This window comes from Falco naumanni, chromosome 2, assembly GCF_017639655.2.
Source record: "Falco naumanni isolate bFalNau1 chromosome 2, bFalNau1.pat, whole genome shotgun sequence".
NCBI lineage: Eukaryota > Metazoa > Chordata > Aves > Falconiformes > Falconidae > Falco > Falco naumanni.
The window spans coordinates 78,168,230-78,185,728 of NC_054055.1; the positions used below are offsets into that span (position 1 = coordinate 78,168,230).

General features: G+C 42.0%; 1 protein-coding gene across 1 annotated transcript in view; it reads left to right on the forward strand.

Moving 5' to 3' along the window:
* Positions 1-2,476: 2,476 nt before the first annotated feature.
* Positions 2,477-17,499, forward strand: part of DYRK1A (dual specificity tyrosine phosphorylation regulated kinase 1A) — an 87,692-nt gene continuing 72,669 nt past the window's right edge. Inside the window, 1 exon segment of the mRNA XM_040585075.1 lies at positions 2,477-3,350. The gene's annotated coding sequence lies outside the window, so the exon portion shown is untranslated.

Here is a 17,499-nt window from a genome sequence, read left to right on the forward strand (position 1 = left end):
GTCCCAGTGCAAACAGACAAGCAAGTCTAACCTGACACCAGCTTTAATCCCCCCAGTTTCTGTGGCTGGAGCAGGATTCTGGTAGAACTGCAGTTCACGATGGCCTTGTTCCTTAATTTTAATGGTTACCAACTTCAACAGTTTAGCTGTTGAGGACCTAAACAGCATATGTTGTAGGCCATCTGTAGTGTGTATACATGTTTTGAATGAAATGGACATTTAAGAGAGCACTGAGGTACAAGAGAAGAACTATACAAGTTATTCATTATCAAAATAATATTAAGAAGACAAAAGTATTTAGTTGTTTGTGCTGGAAACCCAAATTTTCAAAAAAGGCCATCACCTTTTAAAGGACATTTTATCTCCGCACAAGTTGCCACATACCATAAGCGTAGGTATAGCCAGGAAAATAAAATTAGAGGACTACTGAGCAAGTGTACAAACTCATGAAAACTCTGTAATATTTTTTAAGTATTAGGAGAAAAAAACCAACCCAATTCAAAAGAACCCCCCACAAACCCCAAACACTCCATTACAGTAAATGGTGTGACAACTTTCTATGAGTTGCCTACATTGAACTGCAGAGAAATTATTCTGCCACTGCATATCACCATTCACACAGAATGGCAAAGAGATTTTAGTAAGGTTTACAAAATTCTTGTGGGGATGGACCCCACTGCCCCCAAGAGAAGAGCTGCCCTTCCTTACCGATGAATGGGGGAAGAGCATATGCAAGACAGCTAATGCTTTTCTGTATGTTTTGGATTTCCTGTACAATATACTGTGCATGCAGGTACCCTAGGCCAAAATATGATACTAACTTGGGAGTCCCTGAGTGGAAGCAGGTGATCCTGTGGGCCTTTGTTATGCTGCAGAACATGCGCATTGGCTTTCTTCATCCAGTGGTAAGAACTGCATTCTGGTCACACTTGAAGGCAAAGAGAGAAGTGTCAAAAGCAGCTCAAAGTGACCTCTCAATCTTTCTGGGGCTGAGGAGAATGAGAAATGACTGCTTAAATTATGGTGCTCCCAGACACCTACCACAGCTTTAAGGTGCAATTTCACGGGTGATTTAATTTAACCTAATACTGTGCTGTTACTCAACGCGGTGGTCCCACAATACCCCAACCACGCGTTCCTGCCCTCTCCTGCGGATCAGTATTTCTCCTAGCTATGCAGAGAACTTTTTTGTTTGGATGGGTGTCTCAGTTTGATCATACTAGCATTCGAGAAAAAAATAGGCAGAGGAGCTGTATGGCTGAAGGTGGAGGGACTCAGGACTGCTATTTTCAGCTGCAACAAAATTTAGCTTGGTTGAACTGCATGTGATACTGCATTTGTAAAGCAATGCTTAGATTATTTGGGAGAGATATGACTTTGGCTGTTGCTGCACCTGTCTCCCTGTCATTGGTTGCTTATTTCCACCTTTTAAGTGGAAAGAAAAAATATTAATATAGGAAGAAAAGCAAATGGAACAAGTGTTAGTAATATGTCCTAATTTCTTCAAGGAGGCTGGCTGTGAACTAAAATGACTAGATTAAAGTATCACATGTTAGAATTAAAGTATTAGATAAAGGCCATACTCTACTTTTTGATCTTTGTGGGCATTCCAGAAAAAAAAGAAAGAAAGAAAAAAAGAAATCCCTGTCACAGATTTAGGCTAGCTGCACCAACACCGCAGCTCGGCTCCGCAGCTGCGGGCGGAAGGCGGCTCTCCCTCAGCGGCTCCAGGCTGCCTCCCCTGAGCACACCCGCTCCGCCCCTGCCAGGCGAGGCAGCTCCCGAGCGGTTTTTTTTTTTTCCTCTTTTTTGGGGAATAGATGGCTGTTTAGAGAGGGCACAAGAAGGACCCCGCCCGCCCGAGTCCCGCGGACGCACCACCGCCCTCCCGCGGCCCTCAGCAGCCCCGGGCCTGCCCACCGCGCGGGAAACCCGGCCTCGCCCGGCCGCAGGGCCCCGCTCCCCCCAGCGCCGCCCGGCCCGACCGCCGCGGTGCCGGTGCCCCCTGCGGGCCGGGGAAGGCGCCGCCGCAGCCCGGCGGGGAAGGCGGGCCGCCCCCTCCCGGTCGCCCACCGCGCGGCAGGGGCAAGGGCAGCGGCTCCCCTCCCCCCCAACGCCGTTACCGGCCCCGTGCCCCGCCCTGGCGCCTCCCCCTCCCCCACGCCGCGGCGCGCCGGGGCCATCCCGACCCGCAGCGGCGCGGATACCGTCACACGCCGGAGGGCGGGGGGGGCAGCGGTTGCCCGGGCGACCACGGCCCGCCCTTCGCCCGTCGCTCTCCTCCCCGCCCTCCCCACGTCAGCGCCGTCTCCCGCCCGGCCGGGGTGGGGCAGCCGGGCCGCGTGATTGACAGTTGCCATAGAAACAGGCTCGCCCCGTCGCCATTTTGTCAGTTAGCTTTTTTTAAAAAAAAAAAACTTCCCGCCTGAATCGTGGGTTTTATTTATTTTTTTACCCCCTCCTCCTTCCCACCTCCACCCCGAAAGCCGTTATCGCACGAGAAAGCGAAAGAACACCCTCAACAGAGCTGTCCCCCGCGGGTCCGCCGGGGCACGCAAGCAGGCCGCCCCGCGCGGGCGGGCGCGGACGAGGACAGGCCCGAGGCGGCGGCAGCAGCGGTGCGGGGCGGCGGGGCGCGGGGCGGCGGCGGCGGGGCGGCGGCGGCGGGGCGGCGCGGCGCCCTGGCGAAGCCGGTTCGCGAGGAAGGGAGGGGGAGGGAGGAGCGGGCGGGGAGGGAGCGAGGGAGGGGGAGGAGGTAGCGGCTGGCAGGCGGGGGAGGGAAGGAGGGAGGGAGCGAGGAGTTCCCGGGGGCTCGGTACGGCGCTGCGCTTCCCCCCCACCCCCTCCTCCTCCTCCTCCCCCCGCCCGCTCGCGCCCGCCCGCCGCTGTCCCCGCGCTGCCTGGCCGGGGCTCAGGCCGCCGCCGCCGCCGAGCCGAGGTGGGGCCGGGCCCTGCCGTTGCCGTTGCCGGGCGCTGCGCAGGTTTGGAACGCGCGCCATTTTGTGAGCGATAGAAAATCCAGCCCGGCCAGGAAGCGCCGCGGATCCGCCCGCCGGGCCGGGCCCCCCCTCTTCGCCGCCCAGAGAGGAAGGCGCGGAGCGGACAGACCCTACGGCCGGTGCCCCCCGCGCCCCGAGCGGCACCGGCACCGCCGCCAGCCGTGCGGGCCCGAGCGCGGCGGGGCGGCCGGACTGCGGAGCGCACAAGAGGGAGGCGCTGCCGCGCCGGGGCCCCGGCCGAGGCCGGGGGAAGCGCTCGCTCCTCGCCCTGCTTGCGCCCGCCGCCCGAGGGAAGAGGCCTCGACCGGGAGAAGCCGGGCCGGAGCGCAGGGCCCGCCGCCCCCCACACGGGTAAGTGAGACGCCTCAGCCGGTGGCGGGGAGCTACGCAGCGGGACGAGCTGGTGCCACCTCCCGGCCCGGCGCGGTCGAGGGGGGCGCAGCGCAGGGGGCAGCTCCGCTGCCATCTTAGAGAGAGGAGGTGGGGAGAGCGCAGGGGCCCGCCGAGCCCCGGGCCGGCGCTGGCGGGGCCGGGACCCGTACCGGGCTTTGGACCTGGCCTTCTTCCCCGCCCTCCTTACCGCCGCCCCCTTCTGGGGCAGGCCGGGCATGGCCGGGGGGGGCAGCGGCGGCGGCCGCGGCCTCTGCGGCCCTTTTCCCCTCGGCGTCCGGGAGAGGCTGTCGCTGCCGGGTAGGGAAGCGGAGCGGCGAGAAGGGCCGCGGAACCGGCAGCGGAGGAAGGGAGCTCGGCTGGATCCTCCAGCTCTTATGCGCAACGCCCTGCGGTGGGCGGGTGCGAGGTCTCGCCCCGGCCCGGGAGCGGGGAGAGGGAGGCGAGGAGGGCGTCAGGAGTTGAACCATCAGCTGAGCAGGCACCTGTTGTGGTGGAGGCCGTAGGTGCCCCGGCCTGCAGCCGTGCGAGGGACTCGTGTGGCAGGTGGGGAAGTTGGAGGCCGATGTAGAAGGAGTACCTGTGTGAGATGACTGTCATCTGGGCGGGGGGTGGGGAAGAGGAGGCAGACGCAGTCGGGAATAGCCACAGGGACATACAGGCACTTCTATATTTTAATAGCTGGCTGCAGCCTTTTAAGAATTTAGCTTTGTGTTGCTGGGGAAATTGGAGACCTCATCTCATACATACGGTGCTCCTTCTCTGGAGTGGTATTCCCTCCCGCCGCCACAAAATCAGAAAACACAATTAAAAGAACTGTAATTTGAAATTTCGAAATTGGTGCATTTTTGAATCTCAGTCAGCTTTGAAGTTTTCGGTTTAGTCTGTCCAAAGACTATGTAGGGGCTCTTTGATCATGTGTCTAGATTGCTGCTGTTACTTAGTTCTCCTATTACTCCACAGTCATCGGGGGAAATAAACATTCATTGTTCTTTAAAATTAACAAAGACAGAATATCTGACTACAAAATAAATCAACAAGCGTGTTTTGACAACCTACTGTTTTAATCTGAATGAGAGTGTGCTGTTAACTTTTGCCAGTGGGTATACAGGCACACTTTCGTGTGGGGGGTATGGGGTGTCTAAATAAGTAGGAGTTAACGATTTGTTTTATTGTGTTGGTATTTCATTCTCCTTTCCTTAAGAAGAGGTGTGCGAAGCTGAAGAATACGCCGATGACATCTGGTGATAAAAAAGCAAAAAAATTGTATTTGTAGCAGTAGTTAGTTATCTGCCTGTAACCAAGCAGGATTAAACATCTGATTGGAATAGTCTGTAGCCCTAAAAAGTTTTGGTAAACTTGTTTCTCTTTTTCTCCACACCTTGCTCCCCGGACCTCTGTAGGTTGGATATTTTTGGAAAATTAATTATACTTCATAGAATTAGAATAATAACACTGAAAATAACTCTGCGTATGAGCTAGTATTTGTTAACTATTATCTATATATATTTGGTGAACTTGGTGTGTGTATATATATAGACTACTTTTGTAGGCTACGCTTCGTTTTTGGCTTATTTGCAGTCTGAAGTAGAATATGTGTGTGAAGTCTTAAATTTACATTTTCTGCTGTGAATTAAAAATGCTGTCAAAGTTTATGAAGCTTATTGAGGCCAATTCATGGTTTTTTAATATTCTTTGAGTAAAGCAAGTATATCTTGTTCAAAATTGAATGAAGAGCACAGTCTTCTTGAATCAAGAAAAAGAGGGCAATTCCTTCTATTAACTGTGTACACATTTACATATGACAATAGTTTAATATTGTTTGCAGGCATATAGGTAAGAAAGTGTATTACATGAGCAGCAGTGTTACAGTTCCTGAATCAATACTTGGGGTGGATTTAGAACTTGTCATTGGAATCCCCTCCCCCACGTTGGACAGTGACAGGGAAACTGCAACAAGGATAATTTTACCTAATAGCAGCCAAGAGTTCTCTATTTCAGTGTCAATTTATGGGTAGTATTCTGCTACTTGTGTAAAATTATGAGGTAGTCGTTAGGAATGTGTCAGTTCTTCAAGTATGTGGGTTTTGCGTAGACTGGGAATTAACATGTGATGGCCATAAATGACTTCTAACTGGCTGATAGTTTAAACAAAGTAGAAAAATGTGACTGGTATCTAGTAGAAACTGGGTGCCTTGTCTGAGCTTTTAGAGTTACATTTAATTAGGACATATTTACTAATATGTATACCACATTTTAAAATCTTAATTCTGATACAGCCTTGTGAAGAAATGTATCTGGGTTAACTGCATTTTTAGGCTTTGCCTTAATGGACTTACTGTGGTATTTTTGACATTTTAGTTAAATTAGTCAACACCTCAACATAAAGTGAAAAAGTCCGTTTTATTTTTTGCTAACATGTTTGAAAGCATACCATGTGGTCATATGCTACTATGCAAGAAGACTAGTCAAATGCATGAAAAACTACCTTTATTTGCTATTATAGGTTTTTACAGTTTTATTTGAACTGATATGGGTGGTGAAGACTAAATGTACGCTTACCAAAGAAGCAACTTTGTAGCTATAATTAGATTTTCTTTTCAGCATTCCTCTTAAACCCTCCTTATTTCAGGTGTTTCTAACCCTGGCTATGGGATTGTAGGTTGAAAGTTGTTACAGCTTATGTTTTTGAGTAAGAATTGAAGACTAGTATATGTTTAGTCTTACTGTAGTGGCTTTTAATGCCATTAGGAGAACTGTTCTCCAAAGCAAAGTAAAAAAAACTTTGATATCTTTGTTTTATGGGAGCACGGGAGACTTGTATAATTTCTAAAATCCTTTTGTAAATAGTTCTGTTGTTGTAGAATAGGATTATTTACAGAGAACTGCTGCTTTTGTCTTTATCACAGAGTACAACACATTATTTGTTGAAATTATAGTTTCATCTCTTTTTTTTTGAGTGGTAAAGAAAATTTTTACAAAAAATTAGTAACTTTTTTGCTAATTAGACTTTAAGAAGTCTAGAAGACTTGATGTTTATGCAATGAGACTTTTTTTTTTTCTCTATGACTATTTGAAATACTACAAAAAACCTTTCTTGAGCAAACATGCCTTTCTTATAAGCACGTAAGTGCAGAAAAAAGTAAATAAGCCATTCTGAGAAGGGGAGTATTCTCCTTTTCCTTCCTCACCTGGATGGGTCCTTCAAGAGGAGAGTCATGGGAACTGTAGTCTGTTGGTGGTTTAAGAACACTGGAGAAGCTTTTGGTAATACAAACAATTGTTACTTCCAGAAAGACATATTTGATATGCGTAGTTATCTGGTACTGTCCCTTTGAGATTGCAGTGACCTAATAATTAGCTGCATGTAACACTTAATGTAACAGTTTGTAATTGATATCCCTTGGTTATCTTTCTCCCTTACGGGGAAGGAAGGTAAAATTCTGTGTTTGATTCTGTTTTATCCAAGCATGACTGAAAAAACAACTCAGCTGCTTTTGCTAGTACAAATGTATTTAATTATTTTAGAATAGGTCTCTAGTTCATATTCACCCCAGCTTTATTTGGAATTTAGCTCCATTTCCCCTAATAGTCATATGTATGAGTCTTGTCCAATATTTGTGGGTGCCTAATTATGGCTTGTCTGAGCACAGATCAAAAAAGGAGCTCCTGTTTGACTAGAAAGCACATAATGATGAGGCAGGCTAAGTCCCATTGTCTTCATAAGGTTTCTTTTCCCCTCTCTCGCTTACCCGCCCCCCTCCCCCTTTTCTCTCCAATCCCTAAAGGATAGGTGAGTTTTTCCACAGCTGAAAAGGTTGGAAATGAGGTGGCTCAGTGTGAGAGGTACTGACATTATCATATACTTCCTCATTGCAAAATGTCTTGTCCATATGATTTATAGGGAGAATACCCACTGAAGGGCTAGAGAAATGTGAAAGTTCCCAGTCAGCTCTGCTTACATCCATACAGTATGAATACTCTGAGCCTCTGAAGACTAGATAGTAGCTATTTCAGCTGTCCTGGGTGAAGACATAATCAGTTTAATTTCATCTCTGAATATAGCATTTCTTAAAAGCAGTGAAAATATTTATCTAATGAAAATGACACAAGCTAGGACTTACTTGTAAACATAGTCCTTGCAAAGTTTCCAGGGTCTTAGTAGCACTAAATACCTGAAAGTGAAACTGAGTAAATGAAAGTGAAATTAACTCCATTAAGTGTCAGTTTTGTGCCAGCTGTGAGAAAGCAAGCTTTCAATTTGTTATATAAAGTTCCAAAGCCTTCTATTTTTCTTCCCCTGCCCCACCCCCCATCCCCCCCCCCCCCCCGCTGGCTGAGGCAAATAAAGGTAGACTGTGTTTTGAGTCAGTTAAAGGAATAGTTAATAATATATAAATACATCTGTGTTAAAAAGTTTCCTCTTTCTTTTTAATAACTGTTGGGATGGTGAAATAAGGGAGGAATGGAAATGTACAAATTGATTTCTGATGGCAAACTTACTCTTTCAAAATATAATTGAAAAAATTTAGAGTGAATTTTTATGAGTTACTGAAAGAAAAATCAAACTAGTAGAATGAGTAGTTGGCACAATCATAGTTAAATACTTTTTAATGATTAAATTGAACTTGCCAGTGAAACTTAAATTCTAGTGTCCCAAAATCCTATTCTTCATTGTTTTTTGTCTTCTTGACCTCAAAGACAGGTAGCTAATGTTTTTGTTCATTCAAAATCCTGTTTACCTGTATGTGCTCAAATCTTAATTTGTGTTCATGTGAACTATGTAAATTGCTAATAAATTCTCATTTGCGTTGCCAATGGACCTGTTGCTGAGGAGCCAATTGGAACATAACGCATCCACTTCCTTTGTAGAGGAAGTAGTTCAGTGTCTGTGCTGTCAGTATGCTGTTTAAACTGAAGGAAGGAGTAAAAAGAGGGGAAAAATTGTTAGGTTCGTACTTACTCAGTTTTATATTTCTTTGTATACTATGAATTTCCTTACACTGGTATCTGTTTGGTCTGTCCAGTTGTAACTACAGATGTTTCTCTACTTATAAATGTATAGCCTTATATATTCTTCATGTTTAAATACAGTTTTAACAGGACTTTTACATGAAACACATATAGGGCATGTGGGTGATTACAACTAAGTTTCTAATACACCCTTTCAAAATCCAATTGATACTGGAAGCTCAGTAACCTTCCTGGATCATGTTTGATTTTGGCTTCTTTGTTGTTATTTTAACTTGTGGATAAGTAGGCATTAATTTAATAGTATGCCAAAAATTGCAAGTTAGTGTTTGAGATGTATTGATGTCTTTGTTAATGTTACAAGAAGTGATCATAAATATTACAAATACTGGCTCATAGTTGTGAAATAACACATTGGAATGTACATTTTCCACCACAATCAGATGTTCATAAGCTTAGAATGTCTTGTTCTTGTATTTAGGGTGGCTTTCCTGTCAATGTCATAGTATGCCATTAGAAGTCAAGATTTTTATGGCAAGCCCTGTGCAGGAAAATGAGCATTACTGCAAATGTTGAACATGTACATGGTTGCACAATACCTGTCTATGTCTTCCCACTGAAATCAGATTATTTTTCTGAAGTAAAGTTCTGTATATGCTAAGGCTATAAACTTATATTACACTTCCCCCAAAATCAGAAGTACTAGTAGGTGCAGTTCTGGGGAGAGGTCAGTAAACTATGCAGTTACTACAGCTTTATTTTGAGTGACCCTTGTATCTCCTCAAACTTTTCCTGATGGTTTATTATTTTTAATACACACTGCATTTTACAAGCTTAATTTCTAAGTCAATTAACCTCATCTGTGAACTATGTCTACTAAAGACAGCATCATAAAAGAATGTTTTATGTTGAAGGCTTGAGTGGAAAGAGTATATATGATACTGTATTATAAACTGTACTTGAAGTTTGTATTGTAAGGGCATAGTTAAAAATTGCTTGGTTTTGCATTGTTGTACTACTTAAGACTTTAGCTGGGATCTGATTTTCGTTTTGTTTTACACTGTACAACAAGAAGTAAGTATAATTTCTTTCTCTATTTAATCAGAATTTTATGACTTTGCGATGCATACCTGTTCATTCATGGTGCTCTCCTATGTAACATTTTTGTTGTGGCATTGTGTAAATGCATATGTGTTTGTGGTTTGTTTTTTCTTCTGATAAATAAGAGGTTTCTGGGTTATTGTAATTTGATAGTCTGTTGTACAAAACCTTAATGATAGGAGGTCTAAAAATCTGGAGACATGAATGGAAATAATTAATGATATCTGATGTGGCCCTTACAAGAAGTTTTATCTCCTCTCTTTGTAGGATTTTTTTGGGGATATTTTCACCTGAGTATTTTACATAGCGTGCAATCATTTGTGGTTCACAGTGTCCATATGAGCCTACTTTCAGGTTTTTTACCCATCAAAACATTCAATTACGTATCTCTATGGAGTTAAATTAACCAGAGTTGTGTTCACAGCATGGACATTTTAAAACTTTATGAGCTTAGTTTTGAAACCTTGAGAAATTCAGTTGCCCATGTGGAAACAGATTGTTGGAGTACAAGTACTTGGCTGCCTTACATTAGTGGTTAATGATAACACTGACAACTTTTGTTGTCATTCTTAAACCAAGATTGGCTTTGCTTCATGTGATAGGGACTAGAAATTTGGTAATGGTTATCTCGTGTAAAGAACCATTAGAACTGGAGACAATTTCTAAATGTGGATTTGAAGGTAAAGCCTAGTACCCCTTTACTGAATTTGCATGCAGTCAGACAATTGCAGTAAACCAAAATACAAGTTTTTGCTAAAACATTTACATTTAATTTCTTACAGAACTTAATAAAGAAAGAAAAATGTGTTGGCCAAGTTACGTGTGTTATCTCAAGTTCTCTGTTTTAAAGTGTGGCTTAATTTTTTTTTTTTTTCTATTTTTATAATGCAAAGAAGTAGTTTTACACCTGCATAAAGCAGGTATAGCTTCTGGTTTTCTGCTAGATGTTCTTAACCAGCATACAGTTACTTCAAGGAAGGAGAAAACAAGTTCTGCCGATAATTCGCAAGGTTCAAGTGTTGTGTTTTGAAATAATTCTCTCTTCTGCACAATTTATAAAAATGCTGCTTCTCTTAATTGAACAGAGACGTTTTAAAATATGTTTGTTTCAGTTTAGCTACTGTTCTAATGGAGTTGAAATATAAAAGTAAAATGTATGTAGCAATACCCAGTGACATTCATCTCAGTGTTTTGTATGTGAAGGAAAGGAATGTGGCAAACTGACATTTTTAAGAGGTCTTCTGAAGCTCTGCCAGTACATGCATGTGGTGCTTTGCAATTGGAAATACTGGAGATGATCAATGACCTATGGTCAGTCTGTATCCATGATTTGTGTATGTACAGACTATTGGTATTTATAGGTTGTGGGGCTTTTATTTAATAGCAGAAAAAAAAAATTAAATCAGCTTTCTAAATGTTTATTAAAAAACCCTTAAGATAAAAGAAACACCAAATTGCAGTAATTCATGGCATTAAATATTTTCCTAGTACTGAGAAGTTCATGGTAGACTTAAATTCTGAAGCATAGGGGCCCCCCTGTAATGTTCAATGTAAGAAATCTAGTTCTTAAAAAAATTAAAAAAAAAAAATTCAACCATCAGCAACGTGTTCTGATTGAGATCAGTAAATAATTTGGGTTTTGTGTGAAAAAGGTCTCCTTGGTTTTAGTTTACATTTGCTGCCCTTTAATGTGTATTTCCAAAGTTTTATTGTGTTTAATGTGTAGGAGAGAGGGGGGATGTAATTCACCTTCCCTGTGTCACTCATTTTGTATGTCTTTATTGCTTTTTTTTTTTTTTTACTTCAAAAGTATCATCTTAGGTTTACACAGTTAAAACACATACTGTTGGTCTCGCTCCTTTTTGTTAAGAATTTGAGTCTTGTAATTACTACCTAATTTTATTGAAATGTGACGTTATGCAATTATTTCTATACAAGAGGTTGAATATGGGATGGAGAGTTTAATTTTCAGACTCCCATATTTGAAAAAATTTCCCTTGGTATTTTCTGAGACAGGATTCTTTATATGCTGTGCTTTCATTCTCTTTTCTCTGGACTGCTGCTACTTTAAAAACAAAAATCTTAAATTTAATTTTGTATGTTAAAGCGAAGTTTTGTTTGCATAAAACAAAAAAACCCCTGAGATCTGGGGTTTGAGTTGAGGTGGAAGCTCAAGATGCATTTTTAGCAAGCGTACAGTGGGCTCAGAAAACAGTTTCTAAGTTATGTGTTAGTCATTATGTGTATTCTGAAACCTGTGAGCTCCCAGCTTGACAGTGCCAATTTATTTATGTATTTGAGGAAACAGGTATGCATTATATTCCATATGTTGGAAGCACAGTCTTTCTCCTTATATTTTAATCTTGAGTACTTCTGTAGAGTTGAATTTATTAATTATTTCCATAAAAATTCGCAGAGTCAAGTACTCAAACACTGACAAAAATAGGAAAATTATATAGTTACTTTTTTTAATGTACAAGTTGTTAATAATTGCACACTGTCCAGACCTTGCACTTAGTCTCAGGTTCTTTCTTTCCTCAGCCTTTCTCATAGGCTTCTGCACAGATGTAACATTTTAGTATCTGATTGTAGCAGATGCTAATGGATTCTTTCAGCATCTTGTGGAAGTAATGTTTTTCAGTGATGAGGATCTAATGTACAGAAAAAACCCTCCTCCAAACGTAGAAATGTTTATGTATTTTGCTTATTGGCAGGCTAACCTAAGGCACTGAGTTCCTGGTTTTTGGGGTAGAGAGAGGGGTTTCGGGTATTTGAAGCATCTTGTATAGCACTTAGCTTCATATTGCATTCCATACAGCAGTTTTTTGCTTTGTTAACAGCAGATAAATACATATTACTGAGTTGCTTTTTGGGAACGGGAATGAAAGCAAAAAAGGTAAAGTGACTTGCTCGAAGTTACGCAGTGATGCAACGGGCAGAGCTGAGGTTAAGGGTCTTAAATAGCAGAATGCTCTGTATTTGCAGTTGCATTTGACTTGAGTTTTTATTCTGAGTGCTTTGTAACTCAGAGAAGCAGTCTCTTAAGGTTGGAGAGTGACTCAGCATATCCAGATTCTGCTCATGGAATTTAGGATTTGTTTGGAAATGTGGGAGAATTAAGATTTTGAACTTATTTTTCCCAAGGGAAATTGCTTGTCTTTAAAAATAAATTCATTTTTTATTTGGAGTTCTCTTTCCCCTTCTGATATGCGTACCTCAATTTCGGAAAGAAATGATGGATTATTCCAGTAAATGGAATCATTTCTGGTATAGCTGGCATTTACTTTATAGTTTGCTTTCCATGTACTGTCCTCCTGATGTACATGCCTATCATGTAACAGTTGACTGTGTAAGTAAATGTTATGTTGCAAAATATATGAGGCACAATTGTGTATCAGGCCTGCCTTAAACATTTCTTAACTTAGTCTCTGATTTTATGACACCTATAAAACTTTTTTTCACATGGAAGGAGAGAGAGGCATATGTGGTATTTGCCCAATATGTATGATTGAAACATCTCCATCTTACTAGTACAGAAGCTCCCATGTCTTCTACCTGATCTGGCAGGGCTGAGTTCTCAAGTCTTATGTATGGGTCAAACACTTGAGAGTGAACAGTTTGGGGAACAAAGCGTTACCTGTGCAAGTATGTACCGGGTGTGTAAACCACACTTCTGTGTGCTTGGGTTTGGTTGGCTTTCATGAGGGAAAATTGGCTAAATGTGTTCAATATGACTCTTCTGCAATAAAAATCTGTGTTCTAGTTGCAGCTGATCAGACGTTCACAGAGTCTTGAGACATTGCTCCATAGTAGTGGCAGGGAAGGGAAGCAAACTGACAGAAGCTGATGAGTAAAGATTGAAACTATTGGTCTTCTGCTGCTATACCTTCTTAAAATTTGGGGGAATTTCGAGAAGACTTCATTATCTCTTTTTCATCCAAATCAATTCCATCTTCTAGCATGAGACAAGACCGCAGGCTAGTACATAATTTCAGTGCTGAGAGAATGCTGAAGGGCAGCACAGCAAAGAACAGTATACTGAGAGAAAAGCATAAGCAACATTGATTTTCTCCCCCCTTTTCCTTCTACTGTAAACCATTTTCTCCTTCCACTCACCCAAATCTGTATGTTTTCCTGGGGCTAGTGAAAATTAACTTGCTCTCCCCAAAACTGTACTTAAGCCAAATTTTAAATAATTGAGAAAAAAGAAGCAGAAAGATGAAAAGCAACAACTCTTTGGTTTCATATCTCATATACAAGGGGTGTGGGACATGCACAGTATGTAAGCTTATGACATGATATGTGTTTGTTTTACAGCGTAAATATTAGCAAACTGATGCAAAGTTCATGCTGTAAGATGTAGAGCCACTGAAACACTTTGAGGGGAATCATTGGACGTGTCGTTCTAAGGCAAAGCGTGCAACAAGGAGTTCTTTGAAGGCAGTTACCACTTAAGCAGCTCCCCTTCACTCCAAATTCTGGCTGCTTGTTCCCACCTGCTTTGTGTTGGCACAGCTGTTTGTAAGACTAACCAGTGAATCAGACTTGGCAACTGAGTTGGCTGAAATATATAATTTTATATATATAACATTTGGGTGTGTGTGGGGGTGGAGAATCAGGTTACTTTTCAGTCAGATTGGTTCCCAGACCCAGTACACTGTGCTGCTGCTCAGACATTTGACAAGATAATGGAATGGGTTGTGTGGGTGGACAGGAACAGGGTGCCTAGAAGAGGCAGGGGTTGGTTAACTGGCTCTGATAGCACTGTTGCTTAATGGAGAACATAATTTGGAGGAATTTTTGCCACCCCTCTTGTAGTAAATCACTCCTCTGTCAGTCTATCTCTCTGTCTCCCCCTCCTCGCTCTGCCTCTCTCAGACTTTTGCTTGCTGTCTCAAACTTCCATGCTCATTCCCTCTCAAATGTTCCTACTCTGATGCTGTCCTGCTTGTGTGCACTCTTAACACGCTACCACAGTCTGTTTTGGTAGTAACTTCCCTCTAACTCTCCTGCTTGCGCTTGCTTTCTTCCTCTCTGGCTTGCTGTCTAACTGTCGTGCTTATTCCTGATGCATCTGTTTTCTTGTGCTCTTTTCACTTGTTCTTTTCCTCTTGTTCTTTCTCACTCTCAATCATTCTTATTACAATTTTATAACTTCTGCTCTTGCCCTTTTTCTCCCATGTTCTTTCTAGTGCTTGGTCTCTCAAGCACCTCTCTGTTACTTGCTTGGTCTCTTGCTTGCTCAGTGTTTTCTCCTGTTTGTTCTTTCTCACTTGTTCTTACTTTCTCTTCCCCCCGTAAGAACAATGTTTTTGAGGAGGGAAAAAAATATCCATGTTTTAAAGACTAAAACCTCTTAAGAAACCCAGAGTTTTTAGTTTTCTGCTCTCCTGCCCCCTCCCCCATATCACAAAACAATATGACAAAATTCTGAAATTTTTACTTGAGTTCTATGTTGCATTAAGATAGGTATGTGCACACAGAATATGTATTGTTCCTGTTTGAACAAACTGAAAAGTGAATTGAAGTTTCTAAAGTTAATATTCTAATAAAAGGTATTTTTCAGCTGTCTTTATAAGATGTGAGCATAGCTTATTGATACTAGGATCTAAACTGCAGAGTAAAAATGCTTGGTGTTCTTATTCCTGTTATACAAAAGAGGCATGAAAAAATTTTTCCCTTTATAGCCAGGTTTTAGCATAACCACCAGCTGGACCAGTTATGTTAAAAACCAACCAAACAAATAACTCCTTTGGAAATTCCATGCTTTCTTGTCCTCTTAAACAAGTGGCCAGAGCTGCTGGGATTATACTGTTGTTTTACTTCCATGTATTCAGTTACCTAATATTTTTGTTCACATTATTTAAATTTTGTGATAACTATTTACCTATTAGTTGGAAAAGTAGAGAGGTGTACTGATTCTGTAATATCTGAATCCATTCATAGTTCAATGTTCATCTGTATTTTAATAATCCAAAAATTAACTTGAAATAAAACAGGGAAGATTGGACAATACACTTTATGGCAGAAAAATTCCATTGCTTGTTTCCTGCTCATCTCCTTTGCTTCTCTAAGCCTTTGTGGACTGAGGGCAGGAGTACCTTAAATACCTTGCAAGGCATGCTTTCTTCATGCAAAATGTGATGAACAACATCTTTCTTCTACTTTCTTACATGATAGCACACTTAAACATATCACTCTGAGCTTGCAGAGTTTTATTTCATTAGGCCAGCTGCTCTAGATCAGGTTATCAAGCAGCCTGCTGTCAGGATGTGTGTGCTAACAGGGCAAACAAAATTACAGTAGTTGTCTTTGGAAATGTTCATTTGGTTCCTTTTTGTTTAGTAACTAAAAGTGTTACTCATAAGTGCTGTAACTTCAGTGGCTTGTGGCTTGTCTGATTTTTTGATATATTTTTAAATCTCATCCATCTTCTCTTCTGGTTTGAGTCTTGTTCTAGTCTACTCTTCAGTAAACTTTGTTCATCATGCTTGTTTTATGCATGGGTTTTTCATGGCTAAAGACATTTGGCTTGTGATAAACAACATAGTATTGCTTGGTTTCTAGGGGTTGTTGAGATTCCTTAGTCAGATAATGCTTTAGCTACTTTGATGTTTAGTGCCTGTCTTTCCCTACTCCTATCCCCTTCTTCAGCAAGCAGTTGCATTTTTCATAAAGCCTTGTTTTTCTTTTTCCCTAACTGGCTTTGGGTTGACTATTCTGCATTTCAGAACTTTGCACTTTGGTTGTCTTTGTTGCTCTTCGGGATGTTATACATCTCCTTGACCCCTTTAGGAAAGGGAGGAAGACTGCTCAGTGTTTTCAGGCAGTGTCTGTGGCAGATACAATCCATACAGGTTAGCATGTCTCTTGCTCTTTCCTAAACACGGAGGCATGGTGAAGAATGTCTTCTTGCTTTCTAGTAGTTCCTGTAAATCCGGTATGAAGCTAACTTGAAATATTTTGTATAAAAATCTCTCTGAGCAAAAAAGGGAGAGCAGAGTATTCCTTGGCTGCTAGATCTGTGTGGGGATGCATTTTTCTTGGGTACATTCAGTGTAGCACTGACCTCCACAGAGATCTTTCTCTTAAGCCCTGAAGTTATTGAGTCTCCTTTATGTTCAGTTCAAGTAAAGTCTCAAATTAGCAGTGTGGAGTTCTGGCTTATTTCCAAAGATGGTGCTTTCTTGTTTAAATACAGAAAAGTGTTTGGAAGAGTGAAGTTCCAGTTTGAAGCCGTTAAATGTGGCTTTGCTTCTTCTAACTTACATTGGAAAGGAAGATGTCAGTGTAGTATATGGTGTTTACTATATGGTGGGACGGAGTTCTCTTTTTGTGACCATCTTGATGACTACATTGCCCTGTTCAGTGTTTTTTTTTTTGCCTTGCACCGGAAACTGGCCATATGAAGGGCTACGGAGATGAGTCTGTTAGACTGCCATTGGTCCATTTGGTGTACCTGATACGAACTCTGAATCTTGCTCTTCTTATCCCTTTTGTTATGCTCCTGTGATTTCATATGTTGGTCTGCTGTTTCAGGTATGTCTAGAAAAACTGTGTTCTTCCTAAGGATACCTCTGCTGGCATCATCCACAGAGTGTGTCAGACCATGCTCATGACATTCTTGTTGAGCTTTTTCACAAAATAGAAAAAAAGAGCAGATTTATATCAAGTTACCTTTTTACAGCAATCTTTCTTAAAAAGCACAGCACATAATTACATGAAATACATCAGTAATATTAGTAGAAAATTAAAGAAAAAATTCTGTCAAAGTGGCTTTGTTTTGTAGTCTTTCCATCTAGTGAGCTATTCTTGGTAGTCTGCAAGGTCTTCCTTCAGTGGGACGCTAAAGATTTTCTTGCCTTTTTATTTTTTGGATACCTCAGATGTGGTGATCTTGAGTACTGTTTGGAGGTCTGTAAGGTCAGGATTTAAAAGATATTTTTCTTGTGTCCTCGTTTCCTTCCTGCAACCTGCCTTATTAAAATAATTTTAGGAATTTTTTTCAGGAAAAAAAATGCTATAGGAAACCACACTC